This window comes from Triticum aestivum, chromosome 5D (assembly GCF_018294505.1).
Source record: "Triticum aestivum cultivar Chinese Spring chromosome 5D, IWGSC CS RefSeq v2.1, whole genome shotgun sequence".
NCBI lineage: Eukaryota > Viridiplantae > Streptophyta > Magnoliopsida > Poales > Poaceae > Triticum > Triticum aestivum.
The window spans coordinates 401,403,148-401,408,452 of record NC_057808.1 but is presented as its reverse complement, the minus strand read 5'-3'; the positions used below and the strand labels follow the sequence as shown (position 1 = coordinate 401,408,452).

The 5,305-nt window shown below is 42.7% G+C and overlaps 1 long non-coding RNA gene across 3 annotated transcripts; it reads right to left on the bottom strand.

The window, feature by feature from the left end:
- Window positions 1-727: 727 nt before the first annotated feature.
- Window positions 728-4,108, bottom strand: LOC123122132 (uncharacterized). Of its 3 annotated transcripts, XR_006460081.1 has the most exons (4): window positions 3,690-4,108; window positions 1,371-3,608; window positions 1,138-1,198; window positions 728-1,022 (listed from the first exon to the last, which is right to left on the bottom strand). It is a non-coding gene; the product is annotated as an uncharacterized lncRNA (long non-coding RNA). The 3 variants fall into 3 exon arrangements; XR_006460080.1 differs by having other exon boundaries at window positions 1,138-3,608; XR_006460079.1 differs by lacking the exon at window positions 1,138-1,198.
- Window positions 4,109-5,305: the final 1,197 nt, after the last annotated feature.

Here is a 5,305-nt window from a genome sequence, read left to right as displayed (position 1 = left end):
GAGGCCTCACAATCAACTGAGGTCTTTAATTTGGAATTAAGTCGTTCGATTTTGACTGGGTTAACAATTTTCTAACGAGCTCTCTTATTCAATTCTTCTAATTCACTATGATCTATGATTTTTGAGCTCTTCCATTCCATTGAGGTATTCAATTTTGAATCTGGTTCACGGTTTTTTAAATCAACCAGCAGCAATCTATTGATGAGATTGATGCCGATTTAATATTATGGATATTGATCATTTCTCTACGAATTTGACCAATCTTAAAGAGGTTTGACTTTTCAATTAACTGATACACCATATTATCGACACTACAACAGGACCCCACCTATAGCAATGCTCTTTTCCGTATCTAAAAGTCCATATATGTGTTGCTCGTGTCTTTACCAACGGTTTGGGATGCGTTGCCTTATCCAGTGTTGCTAGCGCATAATGCAACACTTATACGGCCATTGGTAAAAGGGACCATCGCAAGAGTACAACAAATAAAACCGATTTTATAACACCTTATATATGTTGGTGGTTAATGTACTGGAATACAAATCTCATTACTTGGCAACAGAGAATCTGCAATGCTTCAGCTATTTTTACATATATAATGTGAATAATATTTTATATATACATTTATTTATTGCCAGAAATTAAATTAATGCTCAACATAATGATGATAATTATGTATATGAAGTAAGGAAGAAAAAGAGAATATACTTGCAAGAGGAAGGACCCATATTTGAATAAAACTGTCGGATTACGATAGTTGGTATTACAGGAGGAACATCATCCAAATGTGATGCATAATCTAAATAATTTCTTGACAACGAAGATCAAACTGAAAGCATCAATCAACATCCCTACACCTTAACTAAAACTTCGTCGAGGAACATCATCCAACAGGAACAACATCCCTACTACATAATCAAAACTGAAAGCATCCATCATCTTCATCATGAACCGGAACATCGTCATTATCATTGCTCTATACTTGCCATGCACCCATATAATCATCCACATATCTTTTGAATCTACAAAGAAAATAACAAAATGAACAGTTAACACACAATGCATTGACGATAGAGGCAGGATATTACACATGTACTAAGGTTGAAGGCAATGCAATCTTTGTATTTTCTGCATTACCGAGAGTATTGCAGTTTTTGCGACTTCATACTAAATTTCACAAGTGCCATATCGACATGCACTGCCCAGAATACATTTGTGATTTTAGCACCCTCAAGTTTGAATTTAGTATCACAACTTACAATTGTAGCAAGAGAAAATAAGAAGTCCAATAGCAAATAATAAGTAAGAAACAAATGAACAAGCTAGCACTATAGTTTGAAAACTATTGAGATGTGATTATGATAAGATACCAGCATGAGTGTAGTTGTTATTGATGACTAATCACATTGCCACAATATACGACACATCCTGCAGAACAACATGGCTCAGTAAAATTATATGGACAATAGACTAAGTGCTGATGTGCATTCAAGGGCAATGTGAGTGACAGTACCACTTCTCTTATGTTCTCCAGTTAGTTAGCAAACTGAACCAAAACGGTTTTAGTCATCTAAAACCAAACCAAAACATATAGCTCTAGTTGGTTTGACTCATCCAACACGAAACATACAAACCTACAGGTGCTCACCACGCTTTGGAACAAACCTACAGCTTTTGAAAATATAAGCTTCATTATATGATGGAATAGAAGTTTAATAAATCAGATGGGAACGATTTATAGTTTTGTGTAGCAAAGAAAACAGGGGTCATTAGCTTAAAGTATGACATCTGAACAAATGATGTAGTATAACATATATGATTACCTTAATGTATGTTTTAGTTAAAAGAGCCTGATGCTCCAGTTACTCATTTTGATTGAAGATCAAACTCGGCGTTCTCTTTCTAGTATTGACAATTGGAACTAAAAGTATAAAATACACATTTTTTGTAAATGAGTTTCCACACCAGAACTGAATACAATTTAACAGATCAATTAGCCTTGTGGAATCTTGATCTTAAGCTAAAAAGTGAGAATCTACAAATGTGACGTTCAGACTTTCCCATGCTTGTTAAATTTTAATGTATAATTAAGGTAGAGTATCAAATACTTTTATTTTTTTAGAGAAAGACATATCAGGTAGTAACCATCAGTTTTATCCTTGCTTAGATATCAAACGAACCTGAACATGTGCTCAAAAGATAGCTCTTCAAAAAAAAACTTCTGCTTACGATGAATATTGACTGCAACCTGAATATGTGCATAAGCAGCACCATTATCGATAACGTACATAAATAAAAAGGAAGGATGCAAACCTCTTATGAATTATTTACATCAGTGAAGCTAAATCTTAGCTTCTGCTGGGACATTTAGAAAGAAAACATAATTTTTTTAGGTTCACAAGATCAAATTTGCATGTCACGGTCTCTTTCCAGCTTCAGGGAGAGAATTAGTAAGTAAAAGGAGAGAAGGCACATGATAATTTACAGTAGAGCAAATCAAGCATGCCATCCCCACCAAGCCACTTCTTTGCTCAGCACTTCGTTGTCACATCCCAGATGGATCTGGCTCGTTTTTGCAGGAAAACAATGTCCACTTGGATTAATATATTTCTTTTGTCACGCACAGGCCTATAGTACTGAACCGACTCTCTCGAACCAATCTACAATGTAATGCCTTACATTTCATTGCCTAGCACATCCAATGATTCTTTGTAACTCTCTTCTTGAATTAATATGGAGGCTGTAATAGTGCCTCTCATACAACAAAATGGTGCAATATGCGGATACACCAAGAAAAAAAAAGAGTTCTTTCGCTGAAATCATTAGCCGTTACTTAATTCGTTCAGACTTCAGACATAGAAAAAAGTAGTACTCATGCAAATACATGTGGATTTGACATATCTGTGCCCGTGTTGACATCTATGCTAAATATTTCTACTATAAAATATGATTATACCAACTATGACAGTAATGAAATATATGTAGCAGTGGATTAACTCCTAATATTCCTCGCTATTGTTGTTAATTTGGTCCTTACGGAAGGCCAAATCGGACGATTCTGCTCCCTTGAACAGAAAAAAACAGAACATAGGTGTCCACACCTAATTACTAATTAGATTATAGGAATTCGTCAGACTAACTACAGTGAAGATAAGCGCGAAGTGTGACTGGCAGGCTTAATGCACGACATTGATCTATCGTACAATCCCCACATGCGCGCGCTGTGCAGAACTTAAGCATGCTGACGCTATATTGGTGCTTTAATGTCGGTGCGTCCTACTTAGATTCACAGTTTTATCCTTACCTGGGTTAAATAATATCCATGAAGCTATGTTGGTCCGTTTGGTTGTGAGGGCACATCCATGGCGATGAAGACGAACCATATGAATGAACCAAAGAAAACCTAGCTGGGTGTGTCTAGTGACTAAGCAACGCAATGAGGGAGTTACGAAGCACCAGTCTTAACTGCGGCAGATCGAGGACTTGGGAGCAGAGAGGAGGAGTGGACCAAACGCACCTGAAACCAGAGGAGAAGGAGGAGGAAGCTCCATGGCTGCTTCATTCCGAGTAGCGGCAAGGCTATCCACTGGTCGTTCATCCCTGCACGTCTATAGGAGAAGAGAAACACAGATGTTAGAGAAAGGTGGGAGAGGGAGAGAGCACGAAGCCAGGGGAGGGCATGCACTCACCGGACGAGAGGATCACGACATGGCCACCGGCGCCAGAGCCCATGACGGAAACCCTAGCCATGGGGGAGGGTCGCGGGTGGGCTTTGGTGGCCGCGAGCGCCGGATCTAGCCGGATGGAAGGGCGCCGTGATGCAAGGGAATCTCAGGCTATGCTTCAAGATGGTGGGATTCGCCGGACGTCGCCTGAATCAGCCGCCGCAGGTGGCGCAGCGGGGAGCCACGTGAAGAGAGAGATGGGATATGAGAGGGGATGGGTGGGTGGGGGATGAGGCAGGTCCAGCAACCTCCGGAGCTGCAAGGTGGGAGGAGTGGAGGGGGAAGGCCCGCGACGAGGTGGATCAGAGGAGGGAGACGAGGCGGTGGGTGGCGGCGATTTGAGGGAGATGAGGGGAGAATAGGGGCTCTGTTTCTTGCGCCTCTTTCTCCTTTCCTCCGTTTATTTCTTTTTTTCCATATGTACCACGATAGCGTCATGAGCTGCAAATCTGCAACGCATATGCTACAACTCCAATATGCGTATCTACTGTGAATTTTACAACATACAGTCAAAATGTTGTACAACTTGTGTTGCTTTATAAGGGTATCCTTATAGTGCGACCTTGAACCTCATGCACGAAAGACGGCCTTATTTAGCTCTGTTCACTTCCCTTTTGTTGTTGGTCGGCTAGTGTCCATTCTGCATGCATTTTGCATAGGTGGGAAACTAGGAACGGAACCATACACCCATTTGGATTGTTTATTTTAAAACAAATTATTTTAGATGGTTTGAATGACTGTTTTTACGCTGCTTAACCCCGTTAGGAATGGTGCTTAAGTTTCAACAAGAGTTCCCCACAATAGGAAAGTTTAGATATATGTAAAACAGAGGGCTCTCCCTCCCGACCTCCCCTCTCCCTCCCACGCCGCCCCCGCACGGCGGCGGGGAGGGCTTCCGGCGCGGCCGCCCCCGAGTACTCCCTCCTCCCTCCTCCTTCCCCGCCGCCGCCAGAGGGCCTGGCCGGGCAAAGCTCGCCCGGGCCGGCGGCGGCGGGACCTTCTAGTTCCCCGCGTGCAGAGGAGCGTCGTGGGCTCTTCTCTTCGGCTGGGGGTGCGGCGTGGGTGCCGGGCGCCGCGGCGCGACGTCGCCTGGCGCTGGGTGGTGGCCGCGTGGCCGGCGGCATGGCTGGTGGTAGGTCGCGCGGGCCCAGCCGTGGCGGCGGATCTGGCGCGATGGGGCTCGTGCGGAATAAATTGATCGACCGGAAAGGTGACATATATACTTGAAATTGTATATGAAGTCACATGCGATGCGAAATGTATGTGAAGTTCTCGTAGGTGCAATTAAAACATATCAGACGCAGTGTACGATAGAAAGACGATGAAAAAATGCTAGAGGATCACCGGAATGCTCCTTCGCAGATGAACTGCATGCAACTGAAATGAAACACACCTATCTCGCCCGAAGGTGGACTTGAACTAAGGGGAATGCTCTTGCACTCCCACTCTCACCGTAGGAGAATTTGCACATTTGAAATGCAACCATGCTAAGGCCGAGTTGATGGATTCTGTGAGAATTTGCACATTTGAAATGCAACCATCACTGGTCCTTTAGTCCCGGTTCGCAAAGGCCTTTAGTC